Raw genomic sequence first — 24,312 nt, 5'->3', positions numbered from 1 at the left:
GCCACATTATTGAAAATACATATACAGATATGTTTTTAGCTGGGTCTTGAAAGTAGACAAAATGTTATGGAGAGTGAGGGGTAGTGAGTTCCACAAAATGACCCTCCACCTTTGAAGTTTTTATGAGATCTTATAATTAATCTATTGTTAGTCATTATTTAAACCTCTTTAGGATGATTCTGCTGCATGACTGCTGTAGCAAATTAGCTCAAGAGAATTAATAATAATAATTAATGAAAACTGAAATGAAAAATATGAAACTGCATATTAACGCACCAGTGGGGCTCGACAGCCTTAGTCAAACGGGTTGGCGCGTATGGTTGGGTTGCGGAGAGATTGTGAGATTGTGGTTAGGTCTCAGCAGAAAGAGGGAAGTAGAGGTCAGTAAGCTGGGCTGAGTTGAGTGGGGGACGGAGGGGGGTGACTCTGGGACGCCAGAGTCACTGTCGAGCCCTCTTGAGGTGTCGTGGGCTAGTCGACGAAACACTGAGGACGGAAGGTGCCCACTTGAAGACCCTAGAGATGTCCCCTACTCCGCTCAATCCAGACGGTTGTCGCGCTGGTCCACTAGAGACCACACTGTAGTTGCAGCCGTCGTGTGTGCTGACACGCCAAGTACACTGCAGTCGTTAACGCCGGACAGAAGGGGAGTCACACCACCATATGGAAAGAAGCGTAAATGGGTGAAGCATAGTTTACTGTAAAGCTACGTCTTAGTGTTGCTTATCTTGGCGAAAGCCGAGTACAAATCAGCATGAAGTTTTAACATCTACTCTCGTGTAATGGAAATCAAATCAATCATAACTTGTTATAATTAATTATGAATATTTGGATCAGTTAATATAATTAACTTGATGTAGCAGAATTAATACCACAACTAACCTGTTCGTCCAGCAATTAATTATAAGCAATATTTTAATTATTTATTAATATTAAGAAATGTTAATTTCAGTGTTTGGGAATTAACTTTCTTACTGTAAATTACTACTCAGAGCATGTAGTCAGAATCTTGAATCATTAAACTGAAACTTTGTTGCAAGCAGAGATTCAGAAACAAATCTGTGCACAAGTTTATTAACTAAATCACGAACACAATTACTCTAAGCATAAACACAATAACACGTACATGGGGTAAAAAGAAAAGTGACAGAATGAAACCGTAAACAGGGAATGAAGCTCTGAAGAAATTACAGTCTGACTCTGTTGGGAGAGTGAAGGCATAGCAGGCTGTGGTCGAGGCCTGCTGGGGCCCATAGGCCCTGCTGTGGGTCCCCTACGCACATCAACCCGAAGAAGAAGTAGTAGAAGCCAAAAGAAGAGAAGAGGTCACTGTGAATTTGGCTCTAATAGAGCCTGAGAAAAGTCCCACCTCTCCGGGTTTGCTTGACCAATGAGAAAGGTGGAATTTCCAAGCTGGAAAATTTCTCTGTTTGGGATATATGGCTCTTTGTTTCAAGCGTGCTCAGTTGCATGTGCAGCTGGATTGGTTGCTGAGGAAGAAACTATTAAATATTTTTGAAATACTAATATGTTGCACAGCCATCGACATATTATATACACAATCATTTTGATCTTCAAGGTACCAATTTATAGAGACCAAACATGGTATAGGTGAGGTTAAATCATAAAATACATAGTATCAAAAAAATAATAGTATCAAAAGATACACTACACAAGACAGTAATAATCATTCACACAATGTCCTGGGGTGCATGTTCATTTATAGATCTGTTAGTCTATAAATTAATGCAGGAAAGTCTGTTTCAAGGGCTGTGGGTCTCGTCTATTGCCTCTGCTTTTCCACGTGACCACATTTTTAGAGCAATAAACCGTCTTATCAGTTGGTAGCCATGGTAACTGAGAACTGACTTGCCCTAGTTGGTCCTTTGGGGGATGGGTCCATAGACCCCAGAGTGAGTTTTAAAGATTATTTGTTAAATACAACAAATAATTGTGTCTGATTTGTCTCAGTCGTTACACTGCTGTGATTTCCTGATGAAACCTGGTGATTCTCACAATCTCAGACACTCAACCATTGACACTCAATCTGGGTCTTGTACTCAGAAAAAGACTCGATCATCTTCTCATTGCGATTGGTGCATAATCCACACAAACATCCTCTTCAGCTTTCTGGGAAAAATGCATAACATGAAATAATAATAAATAATGTGATATATAGTTTATTTGAAGTAACAAGAGTTTTAAACATCTGATGGTGCTATTGTGTTTCGTGGTGTTTGTGATAGATCACTATAATATGGAAGGCCATGTCCACCACATTAAGAAAAAAATGCTCTGGTAGATCATTGTAAAGACATAAGTCAAAATTGTGACAGAAAGTGTTACGTCCTTAGCGACGTTTAGAATGTTCTCTTTCATCATCTCGTGTTCGAGATCCACCTATGGGAAGGGCATCCGTACCTGACCTCTGCAGAATCATCCAATTCAGAATCAGAATCAGAAAATTGCACCAAGTCTGGCTAGACAGACAGAAGCGTGCAGCCAATGCCAGGTTAGGCCCCACCCCCTTACCTGAGGGCATATAATGCCTGCAAGCGCTGCTGTCTCCAGTTGACATTTGCTTCTCACAATCTCTGAACTTACACTGTTCAGTTGGATTTACGCTGCTTACTTTACGTGTCTGCAGGAGGACAAATCGCCAGATCAGCCTCAGTGCCGCTTTGACTCGGGTGGAAACACTCATGAGTCACGAATTGGCTTGGCAAACTGTTTCGGCTCCCGAATGGGTGACGCGTTCAGTAATGCAGGACTACAGACTGCAGTTTGCTATGAAACCCCCGCATTTCAACGCGTTCTCTCTTCACACACTCTTCATTCACATCGGTCGATCTGAGAGATGCTTTCTTTCACATAACCGTTTATCCGCCATTTTCTGCTTCGCCTGCAGGACATCGTGTGCTTGTACGCGGCAACAATACCATGGCAGTGGCTTATATCAACCGACATGGTGGCGTGCGCTTGTCGAATCTTCACGCTCTAGCACACAAGCTTTTGGTGTGCAGCAGACTTTTTTTTTCTTTGTCGTTCCGCGCGTCTCATGTCCCAGGCATTCTGAACAGAGGCGCAGACCTGCTATTGAGGGGGAACCCAATTTATGGAGATTGGCGCCTCCATCCTCAGATAGTGGGTATGATATGGATGAGATTCGGACAGGCAACCGTAGATCTATTCTCCTCGCGCAAATAAAAACCACCATTGTCCTATGTTCTTCTCGCTAAAGGACGTGGACGCACCCCTCGAGGTGGACGCACTGGCCCACCCATGGCCCAAAGTGCTGCTGTATGCTTTTCCTCCCCTGTGCCTTGTATTCCACACACTGGCCAGGGTGAGAGAGCAGGGCCTGTCTCTCATTCTGATAGCACCCAGGTGGCCCAAAGCACCATGGTGGCGGAGATAATCTGGGTTATACGCCCAGCCGTGGCGCCTCCCCCTCCGCACAAACCTATTGTCCCAAGCGAACGGGGAGATTAATCACCCACACCCGGACAGGGTGGCTCTCTGGGCCTGGCCCGTGAGAGGATGAACCAAAACGCACTAGGGCTTTCCCCGGGTGTGGTTGCTACTATACAGAACGCCAGGGCCGTCCCTACGTGGTCCTTATATGGCTGTAAGTGGCAAGTGTTCGAAGGGTGGTGTGATGGGCGTGGTCTCACATCTTATCAGTGTGCAGTTCCTGATATTTTGTGTTTCCCTCAAGACCTCATGGATAAGGGTAGGCCCTTTTCCACGATTAAGGTCTACCTGGCAGCGATTTCTGCTTGTCATGTGGGTTTTGAGGGCTCAACGGTTGGGGAGCATCCTCTAATCCTATAAATCTAATAATTTATGAAGGGTGCCCATCGCTCTTAGCCAGTCATCAGAAGAACGGTCCCTGAATGGGACCTCTCCATGGTGCTGGAGGCTCTGTCTCAATTCCCTTTTGAGCCCCAGGGAAATATTTCCCTAAAGCTGCCGTCTCTCAAGACAGCTTTGCTCTCGGCCTTGGCGTCAGCTAAACGTGTCAGTGAACTACATGCACTCTCGGTCCATTCCTTGTGCACTAAATTCTCTCTTGGTGGAGATAAGGTTTTTCTTAAGCCTAATCCGGCCTTCATGCCAAAATGCTTCCCTGCGTTCACATTGGAGGTGCTAGAGCTGTCTGCTTTTCACCCCCCACCTTACACGCTTCTGTCTGTCTAGCCAGACTTGGTGCAATTGGATGCTTCTGCAGAGGTCAGGTACGGATGCCCTTCCCATAGGTGGATCTCTCCACTCAATGTTTCAGAGAACCGGGGTTACAACAGTAACCTATTGTTTTTGTGTGTGTCTCGTGTGTTTCTCTTTTCGTTTCCTTGTGTGTCTCTCTGTACAGTCTGACACAAGATGTAGTAAATCTCTTGATTTCTCCTAACTTACTGTCATTAACACCAGCAAAATTAGAGCCGCTTCCTGCACTGGGCTGAATATGGCCAAAACTCTCTTCACCAGCCATGTCACTCCTTGACTGGTGACTTGCTGATTGGCTGTTTTGCCTGTCAATCATCCGTGACGAGTGGATTGGCTGTGCCCTGTGTGATCCTCCAATCATCCCGATGCTCGACACCTGGGGAAGCGCATCTTAAGGGACATCCCAGCAAACACAGAACGTTGGCACAACGTGCCCAACCTTCTAACAACATGGCCAAAAGGTTGCTATAACTACGTTATGTGATGGAGGTTGTTACAGCATTGTCACAATGTTGAGATTGAGCCACCGTTCAGGGCCGTTGCTTAAGGTTGTGCCTAGGGTGTCTGGACAACCACTGGACGACATATGTACTCATACTGCCAGAGCGAGAGAGACTTTTTGTATTGAATTTGATTTGTGATGCGTTTTGTTTCTCTTGGTCTGATTTATTTTTAAGTGCTTTGACCGTCAGAATAATCTTACCTATTTTGACTGCCCTAAAAACTTTGTTTGTGAATTTGGAAAGTCTTAAACCGCTATTCAAAGCTAGGTTAAGCTGGTTGGAGGAAAGGGGTTAGGCAAGCATGTCAGGTGACATACATGGCAAACATTTAGCTTGAATTTTGTCTATACACACTAGGTTAGGGATATGTGCCACTCTCTGTATTTTTGTTCGGTTAGTTAGAGTAGTTAAGTTATGACGTTGTGGACGTTGAAGACTTTTTCTTTGATCTTTTCTTTTTAGTTTAGGGTTAGATTGAAATGGTTTAGTAAGTTCCTTTTTGATTGTTAGTTTCTTTTGTTTGGTACAAATTTGCCGGTGTGTTTAGTTTTCCTTTGTTTCTTTGGTTGGTTTATTTATCTTTTTGTAAAAATGTATTTTCTTTATTCATATGTAAAATAGTTATCCCTTTAAGTTTATTAAATTAAGTTCATTCGTCTTTTTGTCTTGTGTCTCTCGTTATTCTCAACCTATTCACAGTGATTATTGGTGACAGGGGTCCGAACTGGTTTAATGTTCTCCTTCTCAACCCCTAGATTGTTAAGAGCCAAAAGAGGGTTGTAACAAAATTATGGCATACTAATTTTGTATGTCAGTAGGTCATACTGTAATTTCGACAAAAAGTCACTATTTCAACTTTGTATGTGATATTTGCTACTTTTTAAGTCATAATTTTTACTTTTTAATATCAGCATTTTGATTTAGTATGTCATAATTTTGTTTTTTTGTTGTTGTCACAATTATGTATTAACAGACCATGATTTTTCTTTCTTGTGTGGTGGAAATGGGCTTCCATATTATACAGAAGAAACAAACGCACACTGAAATTATAAAAATACTCAACAACTTAACAATATATTGTCTCACCGATTTCTGGGAGCTTCTTTTGTCGAATGTTGTGAATGTTTTGTCGAATTGTCTCAGCGTAAATGATCTCATCTGAACAAGTCTCAACTGTTTGAACAAGAATAGATGCATTAAAACCTGCAAAATTAAATCTTACAAATATGGTTCTTCACAATATTTACGTTATTATTAGGGCTGTCAAACTTTAATAAATAAACATTTAACACTGCCAATTTTGAAAATGGCATTAACTTTTACCACACACAAAACGTTCCTAAACAAATATGTGTTCGTCATAATATTTAGAGAGACATTTACACATAAATCAAACCAATTGGGGTGTTTAGTCATTTACATTCTTTGTATTTAATCATCTTTTAGGCTCAAGAAGCACAACACAAGTCATCATTCATTTAGATTTTAATTATGTTAGCACCAGCTGCATGAAAAATTTATTAAAAGTAAACATTTCTGTTCATGAATTTTCAGTGTTGATGCTGTGTGCGAGCGATTGAGACAATTGCGAGTGACACCATTATATACAATAGACACAAATTACGAAATGAGTGTATTCTACAGAAAATAACCACACATATTAGTGTAACGAATGGACTTAATCAAAATGCTCTAGACATCATAAAACGTTCCCCCTCTCCCCTGTTGTCATCGGCTCTAAAACCAGTTCTCTTCAAAGACCATTATCACCTCTCTCACCTGAATGATCTCAGCAAAGAGACTGTCTGCAACCCTCAAAAGCCCCTTTCACACAGCGCTTTGAACCCGGCAAATTGCCAGAGTGCCTTCTGTGTGAACGCAAACACGACCCGGTATTGATGCCGGGATCGATCCCGGGTTGGGGACCTAGTAACATTGCCGTGTTCAGACCCGGAACGCGCGCTGTGTGAACAAAAGCCAGAACCAATGCCCTATAAGTGGTGTGTCGTAGTGATGATGCACGAGCCTTTGCAATGACGTAGTTATCGTGCGACTCAGTTACTCTAGAAGAAAGTTTGTGTTCGTCATCGATACAAGAAAGAACGAAAAAATGTCTGCAAACTGGACTGAAGTTGAGACCCGAGAGTTGCATGAGCCGTGTACAAAGAATTGTAGCTTTTAGCATCCGATGGCGTCTCCGTGCTTTACGTCTCGCTGCTTCATTTTCTTTCATACTCTCCGCCAATTTAACTTCCAGCGTATTCCGTATCGAATTAACACGTTGAAAAGAACTCAAAATCGAAAATAAAATTGTGATTTGACCACGAAACATTTTGTACATAAATAACAAATTTTGAACAGCAACATCTAATGCCTGATCAGCTGCCATGTTATTCAAAGCAATGCAAACACTTCCGCTTTTCGACGCGTACCTTACACGTCAAATCCAACGTCACACGTCTTTCCGGAACATACACGGGTTGTGTGTGAACGCGCTCTCTGATTGCGGCAAATCACTGGCAGTGTGAATGAAGCAAAATCAAACGAACCCGGGTCAAATCCCGGGTCACTTTATCCGTGTATTTTCCGGAATCTCTGTGTGAAAGGGGCTAAAGACAGCACAGGAGGCCAGACGGCACTAGCCATTTGGTCACACTATAGAGATAAAACACCCAATTCACAAGGACACTTACTCCATTCATACTGACAAACTTTGTCAAATGTTTATAGTATTTTTCCTGTGTTTTATGCATGTCCCTATTTTATTGGCCTAGTTATGATTCTTTAGTTATGTTAGAGTAACTTCAAATGTTGATATCCAAAGATGATGTATCATTGCTTTAATGTCTTCAAATCCCCTCTTTCTTCGTATCAAAATAATCCTCTTTTGATTTTATAATCAATGGTGTACAATATGTTATAAATTGCATCATTTTACCATACTTTTGTGTAAAGACTGCACAATTTCTCCATGCTACCATGAACATGCAAATTGAGATAAGATTGAACAAAGATTTCTCCCGTTCATCTTTGATTGGTCACCTCACCAAATGGGTGTGAACTGAGAGGACCTTTAAGAGTGTCTGATCAGTTCAGATCAGTCTCAATCTCTTTGAGACAACTTTTTCCTGTCTCCTTCCGGCAACTTCATCTTCAAGTTAACTTCTTTGGATTCACGTGGACCACCCCAAGAACCCAAACAAACGCTTCAGCGCACTCCTGGCAAAATCATCAAGAATCTCAAGAATCTCCTGCATTTGGACTTGTTCAGCAAACAAAGTCAATGCAAGTACCCGTTCGCAGCCTTTAGATGCGTTCCTAAGTTATTGTGCCCCTTTAAGTTGACCATGATTCGCTGATGTTTCTCATAGGTTGTGGTTAACTGATTGTAATCTTGCCATTCTCTTTTCTTCTCTCTCTCTCTTTCTTCACTTTTCTTTACTTTCTTGATTCTGTATACAATCTTTGCTTAGTTTAGTTGTGTTTGTGTCGCCTACCGTAGTTTCGTTTATTAAACCATGATATCTACGCTTTATTGTCTCTGTGTTTGCTACTCACAAAAATATCGTAGTCACTTAAACATCTTGATTTAGCGATACCTATGCTATTACCCTGGTAGTACTTCATTTACTTTAGTTGGAAAAGGTTATCTTTCTTGGCCAGGAAGATAACTTATTTCCTTGAATTGATAATTGATTGTGATTTTTGTTCATTGGATGAACTGATTAAATAATTATATTATTAATTCTGCTACAATAAATTCTAAAACATTCAAATATTTATAATTAATTATAATTCGTTATGATATATTATAAATATCTTTTGAGCTAGTTTGATACATTAGTTTGGTTTCATATAAAGGTTAAATACAAAATTATGAGAATCATTTTAATTAAATGATAAAATAGGGCTATCAGTTGACTTGTTTAAAGCATATTTTCAAAGTATTATTTGTTATAATATTTGTTTAAAAGGTCTATGTAACACTTGCCTTTGTAAATGTTTCTACATTTCCTGCAGATCCAGAAGATCCCAAATCCAGCAAGAATCATCAGAGATCCAGCAGAGATCAACTCTATCAGAGACACTGAGACTGGAGGAACTGAAGGAGAGGAAAAGAGAGACAGTCATTAATGTGAGTGAATGCATCAGTCTGATCTACAACAGAAGACAGAGATCAGGTCAGTAAATACACACATATATCATCAGTGCTGTGGTACCTGCACATGTGTGACAGAGTGTGTTGATGTCCAGATGTGTGGTCTGGTTGCTGATGGGATTGTTCAGCACACAGCTGTAGGTGTTTTTATCCTGATATTCCACCTCCAGAGGTAGAGAGAGACTGATGCTGAGATCACACACACTGATGCTGGACAATACACTGATTCCTGCGTACCAGGAGAGAGTCGCATCACTCACACTCAACACTGATGAACACACCAATGAACATGATGATGAAGATGATGATGATGATGAACATTGTGAAGAGTTACTGATGATGACAGGAACAGGCAGACGAGCTGGAGAAACATCAGAGAATAAGCAGAAATATGAACACAACAATCAGTCTATTTAAGGTGTTGTGAATTGTAGTGAAGAGTAATACATTTTGTGTTAAGTGTGTGTTTAGTGTGTTCATGGTCACTAAATATTATCTCAAAAAATAAAATGATTAAACATTTGAATATGTAGAATATATGAACGTTTTGAGAAATGATCTCTACTTGTAATGAGCTGAGGAAAGCAAGCGAAGACGAGGATATAAACGCAGGGTTATTTAATAAAGTAACACATAAAACAGAGAACACAGAACTCGAAGAACAAAGGAACAAAACCAGGGAAATCACAGAGGCAACCATTGGACTATAAACACAAGTGCTATAAATACACAGGGACAAACAAGCTTAACTAAGTAATTAGGAAACAAGATACACCTGGGAACAATCATGAACTAATCAACAGGAAAAACTACAAAGGACTACAAAAACATGGCACAAAACAGGAGATAATAAAAGTCCACACAAGACAAGGGGAACACAAGACAGGAATCATGACACTACTCACCATAGACAGAAACATTGAACGTTTTTGATGAATTTCCCCCTCTAGTTATCAGTAGTTTATAAACTCCAGTATGTTCAGTTCTGGTGTTTGTGATGTTCAGAGATCCAGTTTGATCGTCCAGCTTCAGTCTGTCTCTGAATCTCTCATCAGGAACATCGATTGTGGAGAAGTTTTGCTTCTTTTTTTAAAATTTAGCTATCAGAGTGTTTTCATCTCCAAATGTCCACAGTATATCTTCATCTTCACGTATTTCAGTAACATCAGTGTTTAGAGTAACAGAATCTCCCTCCATCACTGACACTGATTCACCAAACACACCTGATGAAAAAACAAATGGCAACACTTTATTTCAATAATCCACTTTAGACATTCTACTAACTATAAGTAGCTTTGCAACTACATGTCAACTAACTGTCATTAGAGTGTTAGTAGAGTGTCTGCTTAATATCTGCTAACACTTTATTATTATGCTCCCTGATGTCTTATGATGCAAGACATTCTACTGACTATAAGTAACTTATTCTCCTAACCCGAACCCTAACACATAAACCATAACCTAACAGTCTACTAATACTCTAATGAGAGTTAGTTGACATGTTGCAAATTTACTTATAATTAGTAGAGTGTCTAAAGTGGATTATCGAAATAAAGTGGAACCAAACAAATTTACAGATTAAAGTTTATCATGGTTTACAAAGCCTGAAATATCAATTGTTTTTATATGTGCTACTGTAAACTACTAACCGCAACCGTTAAAAAGAGACCGTCAGAATCAAGCAGACAGAGAAAACATCACAGAGAAAACATTGCAGCAGCGCTTACAGGTTGCAGAAATATATTTACAGTAACATTTAATGTACTAATACAGCAGCATCATTTATGAAAAAAGGAGAGATAATAGCTTAATGCTGCTATTATTATGCAATAATTATTTTTTTTCATTTTTAACAAGCAAATTATCCAACGAGCAGTAATACATTGGAGTGTCATACTAAATAATACAGGCTATTTAATATAGTAAAAAACATAAATGCATTAATTCCAGTTATGAACTCAAAGCAGACAGGTTTCCAAAACAACAAAACTTTTTCAATCATAAACGACTTCCTTAAGGAGTTTACTTTTAAGATTAACTTTGACCCTGTTACTTTAATATAAAGGAACGCAATTCAGGATCAAAATGATGGTTTAAATGTAAATCTGATTATTTCACAGTTTAAAGTTTGGCACAACAGATTTATTAGTTAAACCTTGATTTAAGATGAACCCGTATGTTGCAACAGATCCTTTATCTTTAAATTGTTTAAAATGATCATGCTGTTAAGAAAAATCAATGTAGAGTTACATATTTATTAAAAACATATACATGATAATTATTACAGATTGAACATGCAAGTTTATTGTGCATGTATACACTTCCTGATGTGAATCCATTAAAAATGTATTTGAAGATTAAGAAAACAGATTTACAGAAATATATGTACATTCACTGTAGAGATCTCCATTAATTTCCAAGCCGTTCCACATTTTATTTCAGTTAAAAATTCTGAACAGAGACTGAATTCAAAGTTAGTAGATTTCCCGATGTTCTTGATTCGTCCGGTACATAACCGCTGATGAAAATAATTTCAATTGAACAGTATAGCAGCTTTATTACTCTAATATGGGAAAAGAAAAATTAAGCCATAAACTTTTATTATAACTTACCGATTAGACTCATGCAGCACAAACAGAACAAAACAAACATGTGAAACATTTTCTTCAGTTGTTCAGTGTCTGATCTAATAAAACTTCCTGCTAAACATACAGCAGAAGTGTTGATGTGATGTGTGAATCCTCCCACGACACAGTTTGACACTCCTAGTTTCACAAACCTGCATTTGCACGATGTACTATTATAGTAAATCTCAACTTTAACTCTTCTTAATTGGCAACATATTCATTATTTTTGTTATGTAACTTCCTTTTTGTAAGGTACAAAGGCTTTCAAATGGTACCTTATTTAGGGGTGCATATTCGTATTGTAAATGTATGTACATAAAGTGTAGTGTACATGTTACTGCCGAAATGGTACATATTAGGGGTTTTTGCACTGGGTAGTTCTAGAAACTAGCCACAAGGGTGGTTCCCCGAGAACTAGGCCTACATGTTCCCCAAGCTAGCTATTTTCCTGGTTGCAACGCCATTAGGAACTCTGAAGTTATGTAAGCCGCACTTGTTGTTGTGACTTTTATTTTGACAGCGCTGAGAAAGCCAGACCCTGATAACACAGCACTCTAAAGCCCCTTTCACACAGAGATTCCGGAAAATACACGGATAAAGTGACCCGGGATTTGACCCGGGTTCGTTTGATTTTGGTGCATTCGCACTGCCAGTGATTTTCCGGAATCAGAGAGTGCGTTCACACACAACCCGTAAAAATCCCGTAAAGAATCGTGACATCGATGTGACATGTAATGTCTCAGCAGCGTCTATAGTTTGCTTATGAGCTGCGATTTCTCCCTGGAGAAACCACGCTTGTGCATTTTTTTCTCCGATTCGATCATAAACTAGCGCATTACGTAGGCCTACCGTTTCACAAGCCTGCTTTCACTTCACTTCAGCGTCATCATTACGACACGGCATTGGTTACGGCTTTTGTTCACACAGCGCGCGTTCCCGGACTGATCCCGGCAATGTTACTAGGTCCCCAACCCGGCATCGATCCCGGCATCAATCCTGGGTCTTGTTTGCGTTCACACAGAAGGCGTTCTGGCAATTTCCCGGCAACTTCCCGGGATCAACGCGCTGTGTGAAAGGGCTTTATTCTCCATCTTTAGTATACAGTCTGTTTAACAGCCCTGCCTAATACGTTATTAGATAGAACTGTTATACAAAGAAAGGAGACATTATATGAAAATGTATTAGCATTTGCTGTGTGGTTGATATCCAGTGTCGCTATCTGAACAGAAAAACATAATCATGTTTCGCTTGGTCCCCTCAAAGTTGTGTTGGATTTAAGGTTGAGAGGTCCATTTATCACTGTTTTCCATGTTCATAGAGTTAGTTAGTGTTGTAAATATAGGCTATAAACTGTGGCTGTATCTGTAAACCTAGGCAGTGACTTGTTTCCTCCCTGCCCTGTCAGGCAATGATTTAGCAGACAGCGTTTATGCATAAAGATGCCTCACGAAACTGATGTCAGACAGACTTCTGAGGCAGCGTAACGATTTAATGATTGATGACAAAATAGAAAGAGCTTTGGTGACAACAAATTGAATATCTAATTACCAGAGGTGGGTAGAGTATCCAAAAACTGTACTCAAGTAAAAGTACAAGTACTTAAAGAAATATTTACTCAAAGTAAAAAGTACTCAAGTAGCAAGTTACTAGTTACTTCGGATCATATAGGCCTATATAAATATATATATATATATTTATATATATATATATATTTCCATAACACCAAAAAGGAGGACACATATATTTTGGTGATCGATTTTGTTGAACCGGGGGGGGGATGTGCTGAGGGCACGCAAGGTCTCTCGGTCTCTGCCGCGCGGTTTGGAGCACATACAGTATGTTCTGTCTCGCATGCGCGGCTCTAGATTCCAGGAGATTTGAACTAATTTACGGCCATCAGGAAGCCGCTATCAATATGCAGGTTTTTTATAGTTACTTTTCTTTAAACAATTCAGCGCAACTCCAAAAAGGAGGACAAATGAGTGTCCGGCTTGAGGCTGCGCTGGACGCCGGACAGGGGGCTTAAAATCCGGACTGTCCGGCCAAAATCCGGACGTATGGCCACCCTAGGGTATATGTCCTAAAAACTAGTAATGTCATACTTTGTAGTAGGGCTATCGTGGTGTAATAATCTATTTGGTTGTAAAATGTATTACCTGAATGAAATGAAATAAAATGTATCGTCCTCTGGAATCATTCATTCACAGACAGCATACGAAGATGTTCAACTAATGAAGATCTTCATCGCTGGCAAACAATATCATGCAATTGCAGATTTGCTTTCACTTTAATGTAGGTCCGCGGCTACTTCATCCAACGCTCTTGGTGTTATTAAATCTTCCTGTTACCACTCCGAGTGTGAACCCGCTTCAGACGATTCAGTGCGTGACGGAAAATGAACAAATCATCCAAACTGATTTGCGAACCAATTTAGACAGATCTGCCAACTTGTTTGATGAAGTCTTTGAACAGAATCGACTCAAAAGAGTGATTCATTTGTGAATTGAGCATCGCTCATGCCCCAGAAAAAAAGATACAGCCAGCTTGAAATATTCTACGCATTTAACAACACGTATTGCATTAAAATAAAGTAACGAGAGGAACTTCGCCCAACGTAACGAAGTAAAAGTACAGTTTTTTCATTAGAAATGTACTCGAGTTAAAGTAAAAGTACCCACATTTAAATCTACTCTTAAAAGTACAATTTTTTCAAAAAAATACTCAAGTAAATGTTACGAAGTAAATGTCCTTCGTTACTAGGCTACCCACCTCTGCTAATTACTACAAAATAACTTTTAGCTAGAAATGTTATCAAAAGAGGGAAAAGTTGGTCAATATTACTTTACACACAAACTGACCTCGAATTTCAAACGCCATCTTTATTTTTCAGTGATTGGAACGCACAGGATTGTGGGATTTGTCGAGGGAACCAGTATGATGCTAACTGCCGGTTGACCTACAAGAGGACGTCATACCTTCACCGACCTTATGCACCAAAGAAACGAGGGCGCAGCCATCTTTAGAATATTGTCTTTGAACTTCCGTTTTTGCGGTCGCTCTGTATATTTCTATGGCATTGCTGTCCAGGAGTAATTAGCTTTTGAATTTAATTTACTTAATGTAATGTTAACGAAAGTTATCATTAGGATTGTTATGTTTAAAGCAAATGTCTTAACAAATGTCAGTAGACGGGAAGATTTTAAAACGAGCCGTTCATTCATAAATACAAAGATCGCTGTGAAAATACAGACCAGGAGAAAGACAACGAGCGCAGCGCTGAAAAGGGGCGGGGCTACATAAGGTCTATAGAGAGCCTAAGTCCCTCCCCTCCGCTTATCTTTTTATTCTGTCTGAACTGTGCCCTGAATTGCACATATGATGTTTGTCAATTTAAAAGATAATTATGAAAGTCAAGAAAGTCACAGTTTGTCATAAAACAGAAGAGATGAACTTCATCTCTCGTCTCGCACTATGTACGTCACCAAGCTCGTATGTGTGCAGTCTGGTACAAAACACACAGGCATGACGGCGTAACGTTACGATTATAACGTTAGACTATAGAAAAAATGACAGACGTTAGCTTCAGTAAAGTTATCTTCATTCATTGAGAGAAAAGGTATGACGTCACATGTGCGCCTTTTGGGTTTCTTTGTAATTACGTATTTTCACAGTCTTATACCTCAACAGTTTTACATCAAACTGCGACTTTCTTGACGAAACATATCTTTTAAATTGACAAACATCATATGTGTAATTCAGGGCACAATTCAAACAGGATCCAAATATTTGTTGTCTCTCGCCATTGACTACCATACAATATTTTTCCGAAATAAGGTCCCATGGTGGTCCACCGGAAGGGGAGGGACTTAGGCTCTGTATAGAGCTGGTTTAGACCCTACTCTGAAGTAGGAGCTAAATTAGTTCCTCCAAAAGGAGTTCCTAGAACTTAAGTCTTTACCAGTTCTTGGGGTGTGAACACACCAAAAACTGGGTACTTCTGCCAATAGTTATAGGAGCTATGAAAAGGTTTATCTGGTGCAAAAGCCCCTATAGGCTACCTTTTGAAAAGGTACCACCCCAGTGACCCCATTTCCAGAAAAGATTGGGCATTTGGTAAAATACAGTAAAATCAATAATATGTGATTTATTAATTCTCTTGAACCTTTATTTAACTGCCAAAAAGAAAAGACTTCCAATGTTTCCACTGACCAACTTAATTGTATTTTGTAAATATAAACACATTTCGATTTTGATGGCTGTAACATTTGGGACAGAGGGCAAAATAAAAGTGAAAAGATTACTGTCATGGCTAAATTGCAAAGATGTTTCGAAAAAACATTGAGTTCTCAGTCCCAAAGACGAAAAGGACCATCCAGACTTTCATCAGAGACGGATGCAAAAGCAAACATCTGTAATGGTACGGTGGTGCATCAGTGCAAACGGCAGGAGTGACTCGCATATTCGTGAAGGTATCATTGACGTGGAGGAGAGGTATTGGTATTGCACAGAGACACATACAGCCCTCAAGATGACATAATTCTTGGGAAGTCTATGGTTAGACAATCATTCTGCATGTGTCAAAACAGAGTGGTTTCTTAGACACTATACACCTGCAGTCCAGATCTGTCTATTGCTGATAATATATGGCCCATCATGAAAAGGAGACTCAGACAATGACGACCACAGACTGTTGAGCGGCTGTCTTATATCAGGTGAGATTGCTAGAAAGACTAACTCTAGTGATTTTAAAATGATGTATATTTTTGTCTAAATTTTAGTGAATGGAAAAACCCAAAGTACATAGATAAAATCGTCTGCCACCTCACAGTGCCAGTTTTACTGAAGTTCATCTTCTGAGTCAGACTGAAACTGCTGCGGTCGCTTTTCTACAGAAATGTGGTTTTGTCTGTTCGGTGGACAAACATCTTGCAGGTGAGAATGAGCTTTCAGTGCATGAGTGTTTAGTTGAAGAGCTTCTTCCTGTCCTGAAACTATCAGATTTTTTAAAACTCTTTAATCTACTGGAGAAAAAAAACAAAAAAACAAAAACAAGATGAGCAACTGTTTGTCACAGAGTTTGAAACAGTAACAAAATTGTCATATTTAACTGCTCAAAAGTTTAGAATGTTTCTTTTTCTTTTCTTTTTTTTTCAAATTGGTTGGTTGGAAGGAGAAAGTTGATAGCCTACATTATGATTCCAGACATATTTCTTACCCACAATCTTTATGTAGAAGAAAAACTATTTCACAGTTGTAGGTGCTTCCGTGTTTATGTCATTAGTGAGTAGAGCTATAATTTAGTAGCTAATTCACAGAATTTTCCTTTGAGGATGTTAAAATACAGTTGAATATTTAGTTAAATCGATCCAATAAATGAAACGTGAGCTCTGACTCAGTATTAAAACATAACTGAGATCATCTCTTTCACCTTCACATCAAATTACACAATTTTCACATTATGTCACGTGACTCTTAGTCTTAAAATAACCTGTTGCATGTGCTGTAATGCTGTTATAGCTGCTGTTATTCAAAACCCACCAGATGGCGCCACTCAATATCGATTCGAGAATGAATTTGATGACAGTAGATGACGTGACAGTAAACACAGATACAATTATTGCTATTACAAATTGACTATTTATCATTACAGTTTCAGGTCTGTCTTCAGTTAATATAGCAGGAATATATGTTGTTGTTCTACTGACTGCTGGTATGATCTAGGCCTATAAAAGTAGTAACTCTCTGTGGAAATATGTATTTTTATTCTAATAGACCAAAGTAATGTGTTTAAATTAGTTTATTATTATAAACAGGCATCATGAGGCAGCGCAGTGATCAGTTACGTGTCTTATTTATTTAGTTTATTATAGTGTTGGGAGAGAAACGAAGCTTTTCGAAACTTTGAATCAATTGAACCATTGCTTCGAAATAATGATTCACTGTTTGGAATCGCTCGAATCTCCACACGCTGGTGACCTCTGCTGGTCAGAACTGTGTAAATGCAGCAAAAACTCAGACCAAACTCAAACATGCATAAAAACACCTTTTAGTAAAAGGCTTTTACAAACCCATTGTAAACATTTATTGAATGTCTAATCTATTAAAGGCAATTAACACATTATATAATAGCATTAAATAAAAAGTGTCTTTAATATGTGTCATTTTAGTAAATTGTAGAACTGTTGGTTAATCAGACAAATAAGAGACTTTTAACTACAGCTCTTCCTTTTTATTGTACAAATGTGTCATTAAATGTCTAGAAATTTATAAAAATGTATCTGAGATCAGGTAAAAATCATATAGAAAACCACTGGTTCATGGGTTCACAGATATCATCGCCCCCTAGCGGCAAACCATCGACATTTCTGAACAGTTATGACGTAATTGGATAAAGTTTCCATGTGTTAATGTTAAGCCAAAAATAAAACATTTAGTTAAGTTTCTGGATACAGTGTAATTTGTGCACCATTAAATTAAACTAATACACAACAACAAAATTGCAGACTTAGCAATAGTGCTTGTGAGAGTGTATGTGTAAAAGAAAGAAAAAAAAAAAACATTAGATGAGTCAGAAGAAAAACATCCTGGCAGAGATGTTGTATTTGATCACCGTTTTGGGGTGATATTTTCATACACGACCTCCTTTGATTTCTGCAAGGAAAAATATACAGTCAATCAATATACAGTCATTTTAATTGATTGTAGCCTAGATGGCCTAACCTGGGTATCGCCCATTTTGCATAAGTTTGATCTCTTGTTGGTCACGGTCACTGTCGGCAGAAATATCAGCCTATCCAAATGAATGATGTCTGATCGCTTTGTCACTGATATTCACACAATTGTAACTGCTTATTCAGTGCTTTGCATGATAATATTATTCACAAATAAATCTGCAACACTTATTATGTGTAGTGAAAGGATACTTTGCGATTTTGTGCAAAAAAAAAAAAAAAAGTGAAACCAGACTTCATTTGACCCAATTGAACTATGTGCCATTCACCATGTAGAAAATAATACTTGTGTGAATAAGTGACTCATTTCAGCCCAGTTACTATTTATAATGTTGGGGGCGGGACTTCAGATTCTAAAGAGCGTTTGATTGGGCAGTAAATCTGATGTGAAGCTGAAGTGCAGAGTGATGTCTTCAAAAAGCATTCATTAATATTGGCAGAAGTGAGAGATGGTACGTTTTGAACTTATATCTTCTAAATGTGAATATTGTTATTGTTTTGGGTCACACTAGCTTATAGATAACCTTAAAGAGTTAGTTCACCCCAAAATTTCAAATTTGTCATAATTTACTAACCTTCAAATTGTTCTAAACCTGTATGAGTTACTTTCTTCAGTTGAATACAAAAGAAAACATTTTAAAGAATGTTGGTAACCAGACATTTGATGGACCCCATTATAGACTTCCATACAGCATGAAAAATAATAATAATATGGAAGTCAATGGGGACCAGAAACTGTTTAGTTACTAGGCTATACCAACATTCTTCAACAGAAGAAAGAAACTCATACAGGTTTAGAACAATTTGAAGGTGAGTAAATGATGACAGAATTTTCCTTTTTGGGTGAACTAACCCTTTAACATATTCATCCAAAAGCCCAAAACGTAAATTTTGATTTCATAGGGACTTTAACACAAGCACAGTGCCATAGCTTAATGTAATAATAGGCTTAAGCTTATTTGAATATCAAGATCATTTTGTTATTTCTCGTTGTGATTTTGCACATGCAGCAACGTCACATTAATTTTTGGGAATTGCAACGCTATCTCATGACCAATTCGTACGAGTGAGGTCGTATAAATTCGTACAAATGTTACCGTGAGATCGGGTTGGGTATATTGATGGACGCCATCAAACCCCATAAGGATGACTTTTTGGCGTTTTTTAATATTATTAATTTTATGGTAGCCTGCTTTTCCCTTTCAAATAACGAAATAACAATACCAAAATAATGTATGAAGAACGTTTAATTGTAGGCTATTTTTTTTTTTTTCCTGAATGACAAATCTGCGCCGATCGTTCACATTGAGTCACACAAACATCAGTTGAAACCATAGGATTGAATCGTAACGCCAGGTAAAATGTCAACTCACCCCAGTAATGTAATGTTTTTTTTTATAAGGTGATTTTTGGTTTAAAAAACAATTGTCGTTTTTTTTATTTCCATTCCATTGTTCCTGCGTACATGTTTAAGCATATTTCCAAATGGCAAATAAAACAGCACGATTAAATAAGGACGAGCGGCAGCTCTTCCTCATCAAGTCCCCACGACCACGACAAACACGAAAGTCTACCGTTAGGCTACAACCACAATGGAGAGAAACTTTCTTCCGGGAAACACAAAAGACGGCGGTAGGCAGAGACTGGCAGTTATAGTTCACTTTAAAAATAAGAAATGAAAGTGAATGACTGCGGCTGACATAGACAACTGCCTAAAAGAAACTTAACAGTGCGCTGAGTAAATTTAAGACTTTTTTTTTGTTTTTGTTTGGATGAACTAATCATTGAATATAATAACATTGTATTGTTATTGAGGAAAAATACAATACATCTGTTCACTCACCGTCTGATGCATAGCCTATAGAATACAAATATACAAACAAACAATTTCTTGCAACAAAGTCATGAATGGTCTTACCTTTTTTCGTCTTGTTGGTTTACACAATGCTGAATCATTCATGTCTTTCTTCTGGGTGTGAACTGCATCAAACAATAGTTTTAAATCTATTGAAATTGGCCTTATAAAAGATAAATATTTCAACATGCATTAATTGTTTGATCTTGTTACCTATCTTTTTCTTGCAAATGCAGAAGATCCCAATGACTGCTACTACAATCATCAGAGATCCAGCAGAGATCAACACTATCAGAGACACTGAGACTGGAGGAGGAGAATGAGACTGTGTTGTAATGTCTAAAGAGAGACTTTAGTGTAAGTGAATGCATCAGTCTGATCTACAACAGAAGACAGAGATCAGGTCAGTGAATACACACATATATCATCAGTGCTGTGGTACCTGCACATGTGTGACAGAGTGTGTTGATGTCCAGATGTGTGGTCTGGTTGCTGATGGGATTGTTCAGCACACAGCTGTAGGTGTTTTTATCCTGATATTCCACCTCCAGAGGTAGAGAGAGACTGATGCTGAGATCACACACACTGATGCTGGACAATACACTCATTCCTGCGTGCCAGGAGAGAGTCACATCACTCACATTCAACACTGATGAACACAACAATGAACATGATGATGATGATGAACATTGTGAAGAGTTACTGATGATGACAGGAACAGGCAGACGAGCTGGAAAATATAAGAGAATAGAGAGAAATATGAACAATCAGTCTATTTCAGTTGTTGTGAATTTTGTGTTGACTGAATGTTTAGTGTGTTAACGTCACTGAATGTGTCTTTCAGTTCAAACTATAAAATTAAAATGTGAACGTTTGGACAAACGATCTCTTCTCACCATAGACAGAAACACTGAATGTTTTTGATGAATTTCCCGCTCTAGTTATCAGTAGTTTATAAACTCCAGTATGTTCAGTTGTGGTGTTTGTGATGGTCAGAGATCCAGTTTGATCGTCCAGCTTCAGTCTGTCTCTGAATCTCCCATCAGGAACATCAAATGTGGAGAAGATTTGCTTCTTTTTTTTTTATTTTAGCTATCAGAGTGTTTTCATCTCCAAATGTCCACAGTATATCTTCATCTTCATGTATTTCAGTATCGTCAGTGTTTAGAGTAACAGAATCTCCCTCCATCACTGACACTGAATCACCAAACACACCTGATGAAAAAACAGATTTACAGATTAAGGTTTTTGATGGTTTACAAAGCCAGAAATATCAACAGTCTTTATATGTGCTACTGTACACGCTACCGTTAAAGATGGATGGTCAGAATCAAGCAGACAGAGAAAACATCGCAGAAGCGCTTATGAATTGCTTATAAATAAATATCAATATAAAATGTTAAAAAATTTAAATAAATATAATTATAGTATCAATTAATGGACTAATACAGCAGCATAACTTATGAAAAAAGGAGAAATAATAGCTTAATGCTTATCTTATGCAAGACTTATTATTATTATTACTATTATTATTAATAATAACACTTTTACAGATGTAAATTTTAAAGAAGCAAATGATCTAACGTAATACATTGGATTTTCATACTAAATATTACAGGCTATTTAATATAGTAAAAACATAAATGTATAAATGCAACATAGTCCAGATATGAACATAAAAGCAGACAGGTTTCCAAAAACATTTGCAATCGTATACGACTTCCTTAAGGAGTTTGATTTTAAGATTAACTTTGACCCTGTTACTTTAATATAAAGGAACGCCATTCAGGATCAAAATTATGATTTAAATGTAAATCTGATTATTTCAAAGTATAAAGTTTGGCACAACAGATTTATTAGTTAAACCTTGATTTAAGATGAACCCGAATGTTGCAACAGATCCTTTATCTTTAAATTGTTTTAAAATTATCTGCTGTTGAGGAAAATCAATGTATAAAGTTACATATTTATTAAAAACAAATACATCATAACTATTGCAGATTGAATGTGCAAGTTTATTTGTGCATAAATACACACACACACTTCTGAATTGAGTCCATTAAAAATGTATTCAAAGATTAAGAAAACAGAGACATACAGAAATATATGTACATTCACTGTAGAGATTTCCATTAATTTCCATGCCTTTCAACATAGTTTAACATTCTGAACAGAGACTGACATTAAAGTTAGTAGATTTCCCAATATTCGTGATTCGTCCGGTACATAACAGCAGATGAAAATAATTTCAATTGAACGGTATAGCTGCTTTATTACTCTAATATGGGAAAAGAAAAATTAAGCCATAAACTTTTATTATAACTTACCGATTAGACTCAAGCAGCACAAACAGAACAAAACAAACATGTGAAACATTTTCTTCAGTTGTTCAGTGTCTGATCTGAAAAATACCTGCTAAACATACAGCAGAAGTGTTGATGTGATGTGTGAATCCTCCCACACCACAGTTTGACCTTCCTAGTTTCACGAACCTACATTTGCATGATGTAGCCTACTATCATAGTTCATCTCATCTTTAACTGTTCTTAATAGGCAATGTATTCCTTATTTATGTCATTTAACTTGCTTTTTGTAAGATAAAAAATCTAAAGTGGTACGCTTTTAAATGGTACCTTATGTACCCTTAGGGGTGCATATTAGTATTGTAAGTGTACTCACCTAAAGTGTACATATTACTTCTAAAATGGTACATATTAGGGGCTTTCGCATCGGTAGTTCTATGAACTTAGTTCTAGAAACTAGACATCAGGGTGGTTCCCAGCGAACGTCTCAGGTTACGACTGTAACCCTAGTTCCCTGAGAAGGGAACGAGACGCTGCGTCAACGACGCTTTGGGAACACCCCTGCGTGATTGCGTCTGAAGCACGTATGCTAACTAGTCCAATGGTGAGAGTGAACATAACGGGTGATGAACATCACTCATTCCCTTCTCAGGAAACCCTTTCGAGGAAACTTGCTCTGCGTCAACGATGCTTTGGGAACGACAATACCCAATCGCTGGCTATAAAATCTCACAAATGTGAGCGGGGAAGACCAGCCCGCCGCATTACACACCTCCTGTAGGGAAATCCCTGAGATTAAGGCTTTGGAGGTCGCCATACTCCTAGTAGAATTAACTCTGCCCACCAAAGGTGATGGCTGGCCAGAGGACTCATAAGCAAGAGAAATAGCCTCAACTATCCACTTACTGATTGTCTGCTTAGACTCTGGAAGACCTTTCTTAGGTGATCCAAAGCAGACAAACAGCTGATCTGATTTTCACCACAGGGCAACTCTGCGGACATATGTGTCCAGTGCTCGCCCCTGACAGAGAAGTTTCAGCTTTTCCTGGTCTGGAGTCGTAAAAGGAGGAGGACAGAAAGCTTGCAATACGATAGGCCTTGGTAAATTGGTCGTCACTTTAGGGACGTAGCCCTGCTTATGTAAAGAAATGCCTTGACCATCCCAGGTTCGAATTCCAAGGCGCTACCCACTTCGTGAATGTGCAGAGTGATAGAGCTAGACCGAATGGAAGCACCCGATATTGGTATTCTTTGCCCCCGAAAGAAAACCTCAGGAACTTCCTGAGTTGAGGGAGGATGGAGACATAGAAGTATGTAGAACCAGTCCTCGGATCTGATTTGAGTCACGATCTGTTTGAGTGTCAGCATTTTGAACCTGAGTTTCTTGACTGCACGATTTAACAGACAAAGATCTAGTATAGGGCACAAACTCCTTGTCCTTTTTCGGAACAACGAAGTAACGGCTGTAAAAACCCGATTCTATGTCGGGTGAATACACCTGTTCTATAGCCTCCTTCGCTAACAAAGTTTTTACTTCTTGCTTCATTACCAGAGCCTGCTCGGGATGCAGTAACATGAGCAACACCCTGTTGTAGCGTGGCGGGCGAGAACTGAACTGGATCCATTTGCGATCCCCAATAATGCCATCTCCGTGCTGCCTCAGCAGCAGCGGGTCCGGATCCCTGAAGATCGTGAGCCTGGTAACTTTCTACGAAAAGTGACAGGCGAGAGCAAAGCGTGCGAAGTGGGAGCCTCTCACAAAGCTGGCAGTCAGTCCCCTCAAAGGCTGACATAGCATGCTCCGCTCCCAAACACATAACTCAAATCATGTGTATCCCCACTCATTAAATAGCGCAGGTAGGGAGAAGCCAGTAGAAACTCTGAAGTGACGTAAGCCACGCTTGTTG

At 38.6% G+C, this 24,312-nt stretch overlaps 1 long non-coding RNA gene and 1 pseudogene across 1 annotated transcript; both read right to left on the bottom strand.

Moving 5' to 3' along the window:
* The window catches only part of LOC143736371 (SLAM family member 5-like), a 42,038-nt pseudogene extending 27,645 nt beyond the window's left edge, over positions 1-14,393 (bottom strand).
* Positions 1,059-5,903, bottom strand: LOC143735393 (uncharacterized). The gene is made up of 2 exons (XR_013203159.1): positions 5,817-5,903; positions 1,059-2,130 (listed from the first exon to the last, which is right to left on the bottom strand). It is a non-coding gene; the product is annotated as an uncharacterized LOC143735393 (long non-coding RNA).
* Positions 14,394-24,312: the final 9,919 nt, after the last annotated feature.

The sequence above is a fragment of the Siphateles boraxobius genome, unplaced genomic scaffold, assembly GCF_051911475.1.
Source record: "Siphateles boraxobius isolate OS27281-9 unplaced genomic scaffold, OSU_SipBor_1 13, whole genome shotgun sequence".
Classification (NCBI taxonomy): Eukaryota; Metazoa; Chordata; class Actinopteri; order Cypriniformes; family Leuciscidae; genus Siphateles; species Siphateles boraxobius.
The sequence above is the reverse complement of the archived record's forward strand: the minus strand, read 5'-3'. Positions and strand labels throughout refer to the sequence as shown.